Source organism: Nymphaea colorata, chromosome 8 (assembly GCF_008831285.2).
Source record: "Nymphaea colorata isolate Beijing-Zhang1983 chromosome 8, ASM883128v2, whole genome shotgun sequence".
Classification (NCBI taxonomy): Eukaryota; Viridiplantae; Streptophyta; class Magnoliopsida; order Nymphaeales; family Nymphaeaceae; genus Nymphaea; species Nymphaea colorata.
The window spans coordinates 9,233,789-9,251,221 of NC_045145.1; positions in this window are offsets into that span (position 1 = coordinate 9,233,789).

Below are 17,433 nucleotides of genomic sequence, written 5' to 3' on the forward strand. Positions count from 1 at the left end.
CAATGAGATATACAAAAGACAAAAAAATAACACTTTTATGTTGTGTAAAGAGTTTTCTTTCTATGTCCATGACATCTTTATTGTACACCCAATAAGGAAGATAGTCGATTAATAGAATAATATTAGGTTACAACAAAGTTGGATGAGAATTCTTTCTTTATCTTTTTCTCACTCTTCAGTTACCATTTAGGAGAATTCAACTTCTCACTAGTTATATTTATTTTGCTTACCATTGCTATTGTCTATCTTATCCATTGTGGCACCTGCTTGCCACAATCTCTTGTAGGATTTTTAGCAGCATGAAAATATGATACTTTAATAGATAGTCAACAAAAACTTCAACATGTCATGTGAAAGAGGGCATTGTCAGTGGTATGAAAGATCTTAATAGCCTACATTAGAATGTTAGGATGTTACTTAAGTTGTTCACATCTTTGGCTGCTCCATTGTCGACGCAACTACCAAGGTAGGACCCAGTCTATTGGAACTCAAGTTTTTCATGGATTATAGAATGTCGAAAGGGCAAAATAATAGTCATCAATCAACCAAGAAGTTGATGTAGACGTTTGGCTATGTGAGAATTTGCATAGACTTGCCCCTCAACTAACTCTAACTTTTGCCTTTGGTTGTAGAAGTTAAGGTAGGCATAGAGGGACTGGTGTTTCAACCTCTCATATATGAAAGCCATCTTTGATTTTAATGCACTATGGATTCAGCTAACATCCACCAAAAATATTTGCTTGGAGAGGCACTAGAATTTCCTCCATGGGTGCAATCAAGGCTAATCAAGGGGACGATGGGAATCATGTTTCTTAGTATGGAGATTTGGCAGCACACTGCAAAAAATGGCTAAATCTAACATTCTTTATAATGCAAGTCGATTGTACTTTCTTTAATCCCACATTGAGAATCAAGCTTAGGAGGGGCTAATAAGAGTGACTAAAAGGCTAAGAAGTGTTATTACTCACTTATTTTTGATGTCTATTGTAGGACAACCCCATGCAAGGCCTCAAGCAACTACTATCAAGGAAGTATATAAGATGCCTTAGTTGAAGATTTAATTTAGCCAAGAAGAAACAAATCCAAATAAGGAGCTGGTGAAATCCTTTAGGACGTAATATGAAGAGGTAAGTTACTACCAAATGATGAATTTTCCCTAGCTTTTCTTTCAACATCAAATCTCCATACAAATGGTGATAGGCCTTCCACTGTTTGCTCGTAAGGTGTGTAACTCATGGTGTAGTTATCCTGTAGCTAAGATAAAGAAGAAGCTATCCCGCCCCATGGAAGGTGGCCAACCTATCTTATGCAAGGTGTCTCTACATAACTGTATATGTTAGCTAATCTGGATGCTTTTTGGTTCATGGTCTTCTCATTCCTTAGGGATGTCATTCCAAGCTCAAGCTAACCATATCAATTTTTCGTTCTTGAGGAGGCAGCAATACCGAAGCCTATCACCATTTGTCCTGCAAATTTCGTTCTAGATCAGTCATAGAAGGTGGTACTAATTTACAAAATCTATCCACCTAGACTAAGGCCAAACAATGGCTAGCATAGCCTGGAAATTGTGTTGGCGCAGTTCTACTTGTGGTTGATTCAATCTCAAAAGAATTACCTCAAATTTTATAACCATTGTTTATTGAAGTCAGTTGACAATGTGTCCTGGTTTTTCAAAGGCCCATGGTCAAGCTGGAAAGCATTCACAGAGAGAGCCAAGCGGTCAATAGGTGATGAAAAAATGGGGTCGGAGAAAGAGGAGGAGGTAGTCTGATCCACATGCTCACACCAGACAAGAGGTCCCAATTTGAAAGCACCTTGAAATTTCGTATCAAATAAGTGTTGAAGTTGGACTTAATTAAGAGATCTCATAATTTCAAGGATATCCTCCATAAGGTTACTATCATACTTAAGAATGAGGAGCTTTGTATGTGGCTGACGACATCCATTCTCCCAGACTGTTGGCCAAGTCTAGGAGATAAGGAAAACTAAATTCAGATTGCCTTAGGATTCGTAGTAACCCTTCTAGAAGAGAATCCAATGGTTAGCAGAATATTCCAAAGCATCTGTTTGCTAAAAAAATGATTGCTTAACCTCATCCCTAACTCTTTGAATTGTGTGACGAATCTTCTGTTTTGCTTGTCTCCAACCAGATTGCATGGTTCTAATGGCTGAGACCTCAATCTGAAGATGGGGGTTGTATTGGAGACTTCTATAGCAGTATCAAGAAGGTAATCATGAAAAGTTAGCTTTCTCTTGAGATAGTCTCTGTCCTTTTTCCTGCTATGTCTATTCTCTAAGAGCTGTCTCTACCATTTTTATACTTTAGGTTAGTCTGTTTGTGCATGTCTCTTCCTAATAAAATTGTCAAACTAATGGTCATTGTCAAAGTAATGGTCATCATCCCGCAACGTTGTTCGACAAGAAATGGTGGGTTGATGACTATTTCTAATGCCCATCATGTTGCCTATCACTACTTGTTTAGGATGCTAAATCATGGATGATTCCAATGTTGTTGCCTATCAACATTCAAGGTTGGCGAGAGACCATAATACAATCTAATAATCTATCATATTGTGTTCTTGACCCAAAAAAAAAAATCATATTATTAGAGCCTACAAATTTATATGATAAAGCATTTCAGATATTGATTAATTTGGATCATCACTAAACCAGTTCTATGTAACACCATCTGAACAAGGGTTGGATATATCATGTAAAAAAATTAAATAATAAATGACCCAAACCAGGGGCAGAGCCACATGTGGGCATGTGTGGGCAATTGCCTACACAACCCAATAACATTCATTTATTTACATATTGGTTAAAGCCAAAATTTTGCGTCAGATGTTTTGCAATTATATGAGCCAAAATCTTTCAGGACTCTTGGCATGTGCACCACCAAAGAGTACTTGAATATGAGATTTTATTGCCGTTTTCATGGTTCCCGTCATGGCCATATTAAAAATTATTGCCTTTCAAGAAAGCGCACGTTTAAATCCTTCTGGATCCACTTATGGCTGCCATTTTTTTGTGGTCTGTGAGTTTTTTCACTGCGTAGCCTCAAGGGACCACTGAGAACCTTGGCGTTTTCAGTTTGGAACGTGAAGGAAAAGATACTTTCTTGGTTTTGCCTCATTATTGTTGGACGTTTCAAGGGCCGCTGCTGTGCACACGAAAAATGCAACTGTAGTTGGTGCAGGAAGCAGGCCCAGAGGACTCCGTAAATGGTCACTGCATTAGAGTGGTCCATCCTGTTGCCTTCTCCACACCGATCTAATTACAATCTTAAGAGTTCGATTTAAATCCAAATCTTAAGTTACATTCTAAATCCTGAGACATGTCATGGCTTCGCTACATTATACCAAGTTGAAGGTTGCGTTTTGGATTTCCGGATAATTGTAAGCATAAAAAAATCAGCTGAATTCAAGCTTGACCTCATTGGGTCGTGTTTTTTTGTTTGTTTGTTTAAGAGAGAGGTAGTCCAAACCGAGCTGATCATGAACCAAGCTCCAGTTGGCTGAATTCACTAAACGCAGCTTCATTTGTCTCGTAGAAGAGTAGAACACAAGGAGTTCGAGTAGCTTAACTCGTGTAATAGTGAAGTTGAACTTGACAGGCAGGCTTTTCGTCCAGAAGCTTAGCCGAAACTGTGCTCCTCTGCGGATGTTGAATTTGATTTTCTACGTTGAATGTATATATATATATATATATATATATATATGTTGAATTCAAACAGTTCATCTAAGTGTGCTAAACAGATTCATGCAATCCTCTCCCAAGTTTTGAAATTTTAAATTTTACTATTAAATTTTTTAAAGGTTAACCCCTACAAAACTCTTAAAACACAGGAATTAGATAGTCATGGAACCGCTCAGCCCACTGATGATGAAACCATGGCTCCTCCCCTACCAGCAATGTCCTTCTCAATGAGAAGGATAACGCTCGTCCTTTTGGCATGTGAGGTCTCATAATGATAGGCTGTTCAAGATTAGGCTGGGCCGCCCTTACCTGGAGTAGACTTCACTTCTGGCATCTTGTACTTCACTTGGACTTTGTACTTCAATTGATATGCAGTCTTTATTGATCCCTTGTCTAAATCTAACGGTCACGGCAATTGCTCTTTAGATCTTTCTCGCCTTTTGTGGAGCATGTGATGCCCATGGACATTTTTATGGAGAATTTTTCATTTAAAGCCCGATATTTTTTGCATAATTTTGAGAAAGGCCACAAGTTTAATCATTTCAAGATAAAGCTCAATTTTTTCAAACATTCGCCGTAAGCCAGAAAGGTCATTTCGTCCAGTCATGTTTTCCAGTTTTATTTCACTATTTTCTGGTTTATTCAAGTTCAGTACATAAAATTTCCAAATTTATCTGATTAAGGAAAAATCATGAAAGTCAAATGTGTAAATAATATTTCATAAAGTTTCTAACGGTATTGATCTAAGCTTTATAGGCTCATCATGAAAATTCAACATGGTGATCATACTTTTGTGAATTTTCTTATTTTTATATTTTCGTCAGTCCTACATTTGTCTACATGTGGTTAAGTTTATTAAGAAAATGAGTTAAAACTCTGTGCAGCATATTTTGAAACCCGTATAATTCGGATCCATGAAATTTATCATGGTTCTTTTTTCTTGTTCCGAGAGTGGGCAAACATTTTTGAAAAGTTCGCAAGTAAAAGAAAGGAATGCACGCCCGTTGCAGTGGGGGCAGGACCCCTCCCCTTTTATAAAATATGGTATAAAAGGCCAACCTAAATGAAACTTTTTACGTTTGCCTCGTCGTCATCTCCATCCTCTTTTCGCTGCCTTTCGCCTCGTCCTCATCCCTATCATCTTTGGCTTTCTGCAAAATTGTCCTGCCTTGATTGTGGACTATAATGCGACACGTTTTGAGTTAGTCGTCTCCTTTTTGCTGCGCTTACTACTTTGACACAACCAAATTAAAAAAGACGGAATCATCTTGTGTTCGTACAAACAGTTAATTTTCAAAACGCAGTTTACTTTGAAACCTTATAGTCGATCAAGATGCAGACTTCATGTCTCAAGTCATGCTAATTGGACTAAAATCATGTGCTAGAAGTGGCAGGAAACAATTTTAGTAATAATAATAATAGTAGTAGTAGTAGTAGTAATAATAATAATAAGGCACCCTTATAATAAAGAAAATTTTTTGTGGCTGGTGTAAAGAGTTGCCCACATGAGATAAGATAATATGTAGCTATGTTATTGTACACTATGGGTTTCGGAAAAGCAAAACTACCTTTCACCCTCTTGCTCTTCAAAGTTTAAGGCTGTTTCAGGATGTCGGTGGTCATACCGTACACCATTCAACTCAAGCGTAACACATGTGACCATTTAAAAGAGTACTATCTACCGAAATCAAACTGATGATGCATGATCATCACGGCACTTGGGCTGCCCAACTAGTCTTTGCCTCCTCAGAGTGTGTTGTTTATTGTCTAGATAAGACACAATCGGCCCAAGAAGGCTGCTCGTTCGTTTAAAATAAGCTCTCCGTACACTACAATTTGCACGTCAACAGCATGCAGTGCATGTTAGTCCAACGTTTTTACTTGCATCAGCGTATATGGTTTGACTCCTAAAAAAGACTGTAAAACTTGAATGTCAACTAAAGGCTTCCAAACAGCGAAACAGCAATCATTTTCATTGAGAGATAATGTTCACATAAGCGTTAAATATAGACGGTCTAAGATTTATAAACATGATTTACGCTCAAACTGTGGAAATTTTGGTATTGATGATGAAAACCTCGCAAGACAATTCATATGGACGACATGATAATTTTATTAATAATTTTAGCAGCTTTTCTTGCGGGAGAAGAGTTTTATACGTATGAGATGAAAGTGTGCGTCGATTCACGTGACTTGTACGTATGAAATGGACAGGCCTTATAAAACCAAAGATGGGGTTCACATGGCTATCGATCAGAAGAGTATCGTTTAACAGTATCCAGTTCTGTCCTTTGGTCTGCGTGCTTAATAAATTGCTTTGGAAGTTTGGAGTTTATACAAAAGTATTGTGCATCTAAGAAGCCCATCCATCTAGGAAGCCCATCCACATGGCCGGGCCAAAAGGAAGATTGTGAGTGTGTATGTGCGTATAATATATATGTATGTACAATAGTTGCTGATCGGCATGAATGTCGATGGATTGGACTTGAATTAGATGGACCTTTTAGCATATCCAATTGTTCAGATATTCATAAATTCACAATCAAATTCGGATGAAAAAATAGTATAATATACCTGAATCATACTTTTAGATTCAACATTCAAATCCAATCTGCGTCCTAACTTTTAAATTTCAAATTTGATTCCAACTTTAGAATTTGAAATCCAAATTTGATTTGAATCTGACCTTTAAATTTGAGATCTGAATCCATCTCAAATCCAACCTGAATGCAACTTTTAAACTCAAAGTTGATTTTGTTCCAGTTTTGACTTTTAAATGCACAAAAAATTTGATCTCAAATCCAATATGGATGCTAATTCTTAAACAGCTGAAGTCAATCTGGATGCTAATTTTGAAAATGCAAATTCATGTTATAAATCTGAAAATCTAAATCTTAATCAAATTTAACAATGAAAAACAAAAACCTAATTTTTTGAAGCAACAATCAAAGATACAGGGAAAAAATAAAAAAGAAAAGAACACACATTTCACATAAATTACTTTTATATTTGTATTATTTAGGTACTAGGAAAACCTAAAAAAGTTCGTAGATGCAGCACAAAATCCATTTCCTTTTTCACCCGACCTTCGGATTGGAATTGGCCTGACTGAATGATTGTGTAATAGTATATATCCATTATTTACTATTAGTTTAAAGAAATCAAAACCTTTAAATTGCAAATTATCAAACAGTCCATAATAATAAGTATCACAACATGAGGTAAAACTAGTTTAATAACAATAAAAAGAAATAGAAAAGTTCTTCACAAAATTTTAAAACATACTTCAAACATGTTTGTGCCACAACGGGGACGAACGTTATTACGGAGACTTCCATGATGTGAAAAACAAAATGTACTTAAATAAATATCTTCAACACATTAGAATATAGTTTACCATTGTTATAAAGAATGCATATAATTATAAGAAGAGTTAAACACATGACTTGTCGATAAGTAGGGCTGAACACGAGCTGAGCCGAGCCCGAGTTCGGCCAGCTCGAGCTCCGCTCAACTGTTGTTTTGGTCAGCTCGGGCTCGGCTTGAACTCGAGTCGAGCTTTACAATCGTAGCTTGAACTTGACTCGATCAACTGTGTTCAAGCTCGAGACTGACTCGACCAACTCGTTTAACTCGATTAGTTGCTTTTTCAGATGCTTTTGATGTGGAAGGTGATGTCGCTCGAATAAGGGTTTGAGGGAGAAACTTTCTCCCTTGGTCTTCTTCACAGAGCCAGAACCAAGTGCCTCTTTGGGTGCCTTCTTCTCCAAAAAGGAGCTAGATTCAGGCGCTTCTTTCTCCTTCTTTTTCTTCTTCTTCTCCAACACAAAGCTAGAAACCTACACCTCTTTGTCCTTCTTCTTCACTGGAAGAGAGATTGAATCAGACGCTTTGTCTTCGTCCTCCTTATTCTCTGAATCAGAAACTTCTTCGAAGCCCAAGATCCCATGACCACCCATCAGAACAACCCCATTTGTGCTACCACGCATGGTCTGACCACTAGACTCTGAAGGCAGCAAGAGGAGGGCAAAGAAGAATATGAAATGGAAGAAGCGCACAACACCCATCTTAGGCTGAAAATCTGTTTCAATCTTCTCAGTCATGGATCTCAAAGAAACAAAGAAAGAACAAAAATGACTCGAAGACGAAAGGATGGGTGCCTTCAAGCGAAACCCTCACTCGAGTGAAACCCTTGCTCGAGCAGAAATCATTGGGTTATTGAGAGCCTCTCTTGTTTGAGGGAGAGAGGGTTTCAGAAACTTTGTTTTCTATGATTTAGAGAGAGAGAGAGAGAGAGAGAGAGAGAGAGAGGGAGAGAGAGAGAGAGAGAAGGAGAGAAGAGTACCATTGTTGCAGGGTTGCCTTCAGTTCCACCGATAGCCGGAAGAAGGAAGAGAGTGAAGAGAGAGAAAAAAAGATGAAAAATGAAGTTGACTGAATGAGGAAAACAATAAATATCTGTTCCTTGACCTAACGAGCCGAGTTGGGTTAAGCGAACTTCGTTAAACGAACTCGAACTTGGCTCGATAAAATAAACGAGCTCAACGATCAACTCGAGCTCGGCTTGTTGAGTAGAAAAGCTGGCCCAAACTCGAAGTCAAGCCGAGCTTTAATGAGCCGAGTTCGAGTTACTCGGCTCGTTGTTCAGCCCTATCGATAAATGGAAGTACCGCTTACTATGGGTTACTAAAAATCAACGATGACACTATCGCAGCGATGCCGTTACTTGAAGTACTGCCATGCAAGGTTTTGTTATGAAAGGTTCACTATTTAACGCTGAAGGTTGTTACTGAAAACTATGGCATATTAGTAAAGCATAGTCCATTACTAATTAATCATTTCCCACTCCACACCTGCCATGAGAAACAAAGGCATGTGTTTCGAGTAAGAAACTTTTGTATTTATATTGAAGCAAAAACAAATCTCAACAAAATTGACAACAAAGTACACGCAAGGAGAAAGTGGATATCATTTGTCCATGACTGGTTTTCATTGGCTTTAAGGTCTCCCCTACTGCCTGTAGGAGTTATTAATTTGCTTCTTCACAAGTAGCAGCAACATTTTCTTCAGACTGCAAAATTGGTGAAAGTTGCAAACTAAGGAAAATAATATTAATTTTGCATGATGATACTTGTTTGATTTTGATAATTTGGTAGTTGGGAATCACTTTCATGTAAATTTGTTGAAGTATCACAAATGGTTAGCAATAATGAAGGGAGACAAGCTCATGTAACATCACCCTCTTGAAACTTGAAACTAAAAAAACACCTATAATTAATAATATGACTATGTTCATTAAACTTTCAAATATCCAAATCTGTATTTCAAAGTGTAAGAGGCTAGAATAACCAATATCTTCTACTTGGCTAGAGTCCACCACAACATCTAAAAAGAGCACAGAAATTTCAGAAAGGTTCCACTATGTTATAAAAAGCAACAATGTGGAGTATTGCATAACCTCCGCTACACAAAGAACTGTAATGCACTTCAGACCAAAAGCTCAATCAAAGCTCTACAATCGTTTTCATGAATATGTTCAAGCAAGAAAGGATCAAAATAAGATTCACAGAATTCAAGTTGATGTATTCCGCCTAGGCTAATGTATTCAAGACAATTTCTTGTGGGGGCATGAGGTGATTCATTCTTTTAGTCGATATAAAGGCAAAACTGTGTGGATCAAGATTGACCTAAGTTGTATCACGGTGTAAGCCAGAGGTTCTTGGAGAATGCTATGAGGTGGCTGCTCTATATGTTGAATTGTGTGGAAAAGATTCTCACCTCTGTGACCTCAGTTTCCACTATTATTTTGTTGAATGAGCATGAAGGGGAATGAGTTTTTCCAGCCCATCTCCTTTGCCAAGGGACCCACTATCCCGTTACCTGTTTTTGATGGTAATGGAGAAGCTTTCTCATAGCATTCATGCACATCTAGTGGAAGGTTTTGTAAAAGCACCATGACTAGGGAGCATATGCAACTTAGTCCATTCTATCACATTTTGCTGATGACATTGTTCTTTTCTCTACTAGGGTCAGGAGTAGTCACAGTGACATCAATGAAGTTGTCTAAGAATTTGCCAAGTGCAGAGGCTATTGATTAATGGGAAAAAATGTGAGATGTATTGCTTCAACTTTTGTTAGAGGGATCAAAACCAATCAAGAGCAATTTCTGTGCTGGAAACATAGAAAGCTAAGGTCATGAGCTTGCAGTTTGCATGCAAGGGAAGTAACCAGCATGAAACAAGGAACCTTGTCATATATGAGACAACCCTATACTCTCTACCATTCCACAATATTGGAGATTGGTTTTAAAGCTTCATAGTAATACTGGAAGCACATTGAGCAAATTTGTAGTGATCTCCTATTTTTCATTTTTTTTTGGGGGGGTGGGGGGTGGAGCGGGAGGGGAGAGGACCAATAGGAGAGTAGTGAATTCACCTCCTCCAATGGGCCAAACTATGTATACCAAAGATGGAAGGAGATTTGGGCTTCAAGTGAATTAAAGAGATATAAATTTCTTAGCGACCAATCCCAATGGACTAAATTTGTGAGAAGAAAGTATCAGATGTGTAAAGGCTTATAGACTATACATCAATGTCTACATGTGTTAACTGCTTTGAAGGCTATAAACTAGGCATGCAAAATAGCTAAAGAGAAAGTGAAATGAGATATTAAGGATAAATTGTTGGTAGAGGCACTGAATGGAGTTAAATTTTATGATCATTGAGCCTTGGCTTATGAAATCGGTGGCATAAGTTGTATCTAATGCCCATTGGATGTGCCAGCTATTGGATAAAGACATCCTCCCAGTAACTCTCTACTAATTATTACCTCCATTTCACCCGATATAACTTACATGGGTTATACGTAGAGGTTAGCGACATGTCATAAGACCATGTAGGATTACTTACAGACCAAAGGAGTTCAAGAGGAGTGGGAAAAACTGATATGCATGGATCAGTCAAGACTTGCGACAAGCTTGTTGGACCCTCTACAACAACAGTGAATCAAGGCTGCCAATAAATGGGAGGCTAAAACACTTGGGAATCTCTCTCGCATCATGGTGCAGTCTCCGCAAGGAAGTAGAAGAAGCAACCAATCATGTCTTGTGCTCTTGTCTTATTGCAGCAGGGATTTAGAAATACACAGGTCGTTAATTTGGAGCTAAGTGTGTATTGCAACGTGATGCCAGAAATGAGCTGAGAAGATTGATGAAATGGAAATTTTATAACAATGATTCATGTGGATGCTGGGAAAACATATTTCATGTGTGCATTTGGTTTATTTGGAAGTTGAGAAACTTTGCAAAACATGAAAAGCTTATGTCATCTCCTCATTCAGCCATAGGAGCCTGGGGTCTTTGTAAACAACAAATCCTCAAGCTTAATTGAACATAATAAAAAAGGTAGGCAGTCATGGACTGAATGCATATAAGGATTGTAGGGCATTCACATGATACTAGGCAGTCATGGACTGAATGCATAAAAGGATTGTAGGGCATTCACATGATACTTACATATAATAAAATGTGTCATGCTTGTTGTCGTACTTGGAAAAAAAAACTGCAAGTGTGATGGCCTTCACATGATACAATGCATTTAGAAATGTGCCCAACACATGCCAACGTTGGTTCTCAACTGAAAAGCTGATAGAAACCATCTTGTCATCCACTTTCTCAAAAACCTAAAAGGTATTTCTAATGGAAGTTATTCTCATGAATATTTGCAATTTATATTATTTATTGTTGTTCAGATTAAGTAATTAAGCATCTTGTCCAAATGTTCCAGTAAAAATATAGGTAAGATAAATGCAGTTTATAGTTTACCATGTCGTCGTGGACCAATTTCTATAAAATATGTATCTCTAAAAGATGTCAGCAAACAAGTAGGTTCTTGCTCTTAATTGCTAAGCAAGTCGAAAAAGAAGACATTAGACTAAAAATTGGGGTTCAAACTGCGATCAAGCAGAGTCATTATCCATGACACTCACGTTTCTTAGAAGTAAAATGTTTTCCATTGAGCTATAAAAAAGAATAAGCTGAGACATTGCTACAACTACAAAATGTAGATATAACTTCATCAACCTTATCAACTGCAGCTTGGAGACTTACATGGCCACCCAATGACCAGATTTACTGGAATATTATTCACCTAAAAAAATCATTTAAAACAATTAAAAAACATCATTAAAACAATTAAATCAAATAAATTTACAATTTATAATAGATTTTTAAACCAGAAAAAACGAAGATTTAATTAGCAGCGTGACAAGACTATAAACAACCAAAATATTCACAATCCAAAAGATCATTGTACCTTCCACCATGAGATTTCCAAATTGATTTTCCAAGACCAAATTTTAAGAACAAAAAGTCACTTTTTGAGTTAGCATTGAAGATACAGACCCAAAATGCTGGGTTGTCCAAGCTTAACGTTATCATTTTGCCCCTACATCCTAGCATCTTGACCTTAAAGGTATGGATTTTTTATCAAAATTCTGAGAATTGCCGAACATTTGAGTAGTTATGCTATTTCCCAACTTTACATAAAGCCAAGAGTCACCGGAGTCAAGTCACCAAGGCTATCCCAATATGAAGCCGCCAGCTCCCTTATAGATCAAATCAGCTCTAGAGCTTAAAAATATGTTATTTAGCTCAACCAAATCAAAACAAATTCACTCTAATGGGGAGAAAGTTATATTTCGCTTATTTTGAGTCCTCATACTGGTAGGTCAAGTCCTGTCTCTTAGAATCCTATACAAGGAACGGAGGCGAGTATTGGTAAAATCTAATTTATATGGTTTGCATGTAAGATTGAAAAAAATTACATTTATAAAGAAAGCAAACAAACCATAATTTTAAAATCATGCATGTTGAAAAATTGAAGTAGATTTAAAAAATGGACTTGTGAACAAGGAGAATAAAATTTTAATGTTTGTTCATTTTGAATTATCATAGATCAAAGCAAATCAATATCCTAAATCTACTATGATGCATGCAAAAGCAAAGTCATGTAGACCGTATGCAATACCCTTGTAAAGGGAAATCGAGGAAGACCATAAAAGTCCAATTTTTGTTGAAATTTTCACACATAGAGCTGGAGGTGCTTGGGAAAGCAACTTATCTACAAGTTCATATTGAAAAATAAAAAATGTTGCTTTAATTTTGCAAAATTGAGCTTTACATTAGTTTTTAGAATATATCAAGTACTATGAATGAGATCCACGACCTTCAGAACTGAATTAACTGAAATTGGAAGGAATGAACTCAAACCGAGCTCAGGAGTATTGATTTACATATGGTAGACATATTCCCCACTCGGAAGCATTCAAAGCTGAATAGAACTCAAACCAAACTGAATGAATTCAAATTGAACTAAAAGAAACATAATTTGTACATGATAAACATGGTCCTAGCTTGGTTTTAGATGACATGTTGATGTTTCCGAGTTGAGTTTATTTTCAGCTCAAACCCCTAAAAACAAAAGAGAAAAAGCACATGAAACTGAATTGAACTCAAATCAAGATGAATGAACTCAAATTGAACTAAAAAAAGCTTTATTATACATGATAAACATAGTCCTAGCTCGGTTTTAGCTTGCTTTTCTAAGTTGAGCTTAAATTCAACTCAAAGCCCCCAAAACAAGAGAGAGAAAGACCAGCGGCAACCTATAAGTTAGTATAAGACTAAAACTTGAGCTGGGCGACTCAAAATAAGTATAATAAAAATTTCTCTCCATTAAAGAAAAATTGTTTGGGCTTGGTTGAGCTGAAAAGCACGGTTTTATGTTTTGGAAAGTGATTTGAACTATAGGGGAGTTGGCTTCGGACTGAGATAACCCTGATAAGCTCACTCTAATAACTTCTTTGGTCATGTAAAGTTGATAAATGGCATAATTGCTCAAACGTTAGGCAATTATCAGAATTTTTGTGAAAAATCCCATACTTTCTAGGTTGAGAAGCTAGGACGTAAGGGAAAATGGTAATTTTCAGCTTGGACAACCTAGGGTATCTGGGTCTATGTGTTCAATGCTGGTATATAAAGTACTTGTTTGGTTTAGAAATGACCTCTTGTTCTTGAAATTTGGACTGTGAAAATTAAATTGAAAATCTCATGGTGAAGGGTAAAATGGTTATTTGGAGTTGTTAAAATTTTGGGTGCTCATAGATGCCCCTCTTTGCAATTGGGCCAAGAACTACACTTAGTGGTAAAGACTAAACACCGACCTAGAAAATGTTAAAATTTTTGAAATTAGACTTTTGGAAAGAAAAATCTTTAAAAAAAATGCCCAATGTGGATACTAGTGCGGTTTTTGTGAAAAAAGCTTGAAAATTCTTGAGAAAAATATGCTTTGGATATCTTAGGTGCTGAAGTGCGAAAATCTCACATAAAATGTGAGTTCTTGTGGAAAAGCATGTAAAATTCATATAAAAATGCATGTGTGTTAACACCCCAAATTTTTCCATCTAGTTGATGGAAGCAATTTCAAAATCTTGCAAACAAATTTCAGAAAGCAATTGTGAAAAACTTCAATTTCATAGCCAATTTTGAATCTAAACACAATTTAGGTTCAAATCATGAATTTAATTTGTAGCACAAATCCCAAGGTAGGATTATGAGTCCAAGTCCTAATCCAGAGCTTAAGACTAAATCAAAATTAAGTTTTTCAAATTCAAATCCACTCACAATTGTCATTTGGGATCCATGTTCAACTTTTAATCTAGATCTAAATTCAAAATCTGAATCTAGATCCAAATTCAAAAACTGAATCCAATTCAAGATCCAAAATGTTGTGTCGGGCCCACATGTGGGTCCCACTTTGTCTGCATGGGCAAGGATCCACCCAAGAGGTCACACATCCCCCTCTTTTTCAAAATATCCATTCTCAATTAACATTTATAAGGAGGGATAAATAAGATAATCCAAGTAGGTTTGACCCTAGTGCACCCAAATGTGGTGCCAACTAAAAATGAGCTCAATCAACATGAGCTTAACCAAGTCAAAGGGCTCGGTCTATTCCACGATCCAACTACTGGGCAATGATAGACCTTGATTGGATCAAATCTACTTTGACTGAAGAAATTTGAAGTACAATTCGAAATTGAGCACAATTGAAACACACTTAAGTGCTTCCTTAGCTCAAATTCATCAAATTCTCTCAAGCAAGTCAACATCAGCTTACAAAATGAGCTTTGACTTTGATCAATTGAATTAGAATTCTATGAAAATCAAATGCACATTTGAATTTGTCAAATGCACAAATCAAATACAAAGTTGAAAATGAATACTTCAAATCGAAATTTGTTTCATTTAACTCCATTTTCAATTGAATTATGGACAAAAATGCACCTTCAAATCAAATTTCATATAATTTTCAAAATCTTTTAAAATTCAATTGAATTGTCAAAAAATGAATTCACAATTCAATAACATTTAGAGTTTATCACTAGGTTTGAACCTAACATATTTGAATTTCAAAAAAATAAAGCCAGAGTCAAGGGTATTTTCCAGATCTTTGGTTAGTCTAGGACCCAAGGTAGACTTGACTAGGTTTGGACCACCGGTTGACTAGAAATTAGCCAAGCACACCCAGCTCATGCGTGTGGGCTAGGTGTGTTTGGTTGGAGTCATTTAAAGAGTACTAAAAGCTTATTTAATCCCCTTTGACAAATCATCAATCCATGCAATATGGATTGAACCAATGAAAAATCAAGTTCCTCTTAGCTATTGGCTGAATTAGAGGCAGGTTGAGGTAGCAGCCACCTCAGCCCTTTTTCTAAAATTTAAGTCAAATTTAATTTCAGTTTGGCACCTAGCTGGACTTATCCTATCCTACCAGCTCAAACAGGGTCAAATTCCCAAAGCCTTGAGTGTGTTGCAAGGGGTGGTTAAAGGAGGTAGGTGCAGCCACCTCCTCCCCTTCCTCATTCATTTTCATTTCTATATAAACCTCCTTGAGGCCAAAGGAGGGGGACGGTTTTTTCTCTCACATCTTGTCTCTCTCTTCTCCTTAGTAGCAACCAAGAGGAAGAAGAAGAGAAGAATAAGTCAAGAAGAGGAGGAGCTGCCATCGTCCAAATTATATACAAACAAGCTTGAGTATCCCCTTGTTTTCTTCAATTTTGTGTCATTTTGATTCATGCATTCTTCACTTAGTTGATTAAGGGTCGTAGAGGAGATTAGAAACTGGTTTTCAATCTTCCTATGTAAAAGAATCCAGCTATGAATCATCGTGGTTCATAAGCTAAGTGGCACCTTGTCAAATATCTCATTTCGAGAGGCAAGTATATATATACATATATATATCTACACATATACCATCTTATTCAAAATCATTTTTGTCTTTTAAATTTACGTTGAAATATGTTTCCAAACAGATTTTAAAGAAAAGGAACTTCATTTTGATCTTCGTAGTTCAAAACTACAAGATCACTCAATATTTAATCTTAAAACTTTATCAATTCTTGGCATACATGCGTAAAATGCATGTAAATTGCTAAAATCAGACCATGCTTTTATAAAATTTAGCTTAAATATCTAAAGTTTAAGCTCTTTAAATGTTAATTTTCAGCCACAAAGTGGCTATCTTCCAAAGAACTAGAGAAAGTTACAATCTTATTGAAATCGGCGCCCTCAGAATATTTTAAGAGTCATTGGTTTCAATTCATATATTTCTAAATCTTGTGTGGGATTAATCAACATCCCATAATGCACCAAAATCATATTCAAATTCCAATCTTTATTTTTCCCGAAAGAGAACATCAAACATGTTGAAATCATCAAAGGAATGGATGAACCTTTTGGCACAAAATCTGAAATCTAATTTGATTTTAGAGAAGAAAGTTTTACTAGAACTTTATTCATGACCCAACGTGTATATCTAATGCTAATGGGAACATGCTCTCAAGAGAAATATTCCTTTTGTTGATTTAGATGTTTAACTCATGAAAAGTTAAGCAATTTTCAATGATCTGTCATCATTCACTAAGAAACAAGCTTTTTAGAATCAGCATTTCTAATTTTCAACCATTATTGATAAAAAAAATCTATGACAATTTTGAGACCAAATTAGTGTTATCCACGTCTCATCTTTCATGCATTCCCCAAAATCAATTGCACCACGTACACCTTCTTTATAAATTAAGTGATTATATTTCAAGTTGCAAAAAGTGACCAAGTTATATTACAACGAGAACTTGGAAATCTCACTTAGTTTAAAAAGAAAACACAAATAGCATCATATCCTAATTTCACCAAAAAATGATTGAAAACAACATGTTTTCAAGCATTTTAGAGTCATCAACAAAAGAGTGAGTTTTACTTGATCCCAACTCTTTTGTAAAAAAAGAACTCATTTGAAATCAAGTTCATATCTCTTAAATCTACTTACATTATTTAAAGAAAAGAGAATTCCAAATCAATCATTTACCAAGAAAGTTTAACCACTTTGTCCAAAATTTGGTCTATTTGGTAAGTCAACTTAGCTATTTTTTAAAAATTTGATCACAAGTTGCCTCTAGATCAATCCAAAATTGTGAGATGATCTTGAGTTTACAACAAGAAACTAGTTCTCAATCACCAAAATCTCCAATTTTTCACGCAAAATTTTCAATTATCTATCAAATTCTTCAATCTAAATTCAAATTGTCAGACAAATTTCCAAAATATTGGGTCAAAACCGCGACCCAAATCAATTTTCAATATTCTTGCTAAATTTCAAAGTCTAATGCAAATAATAC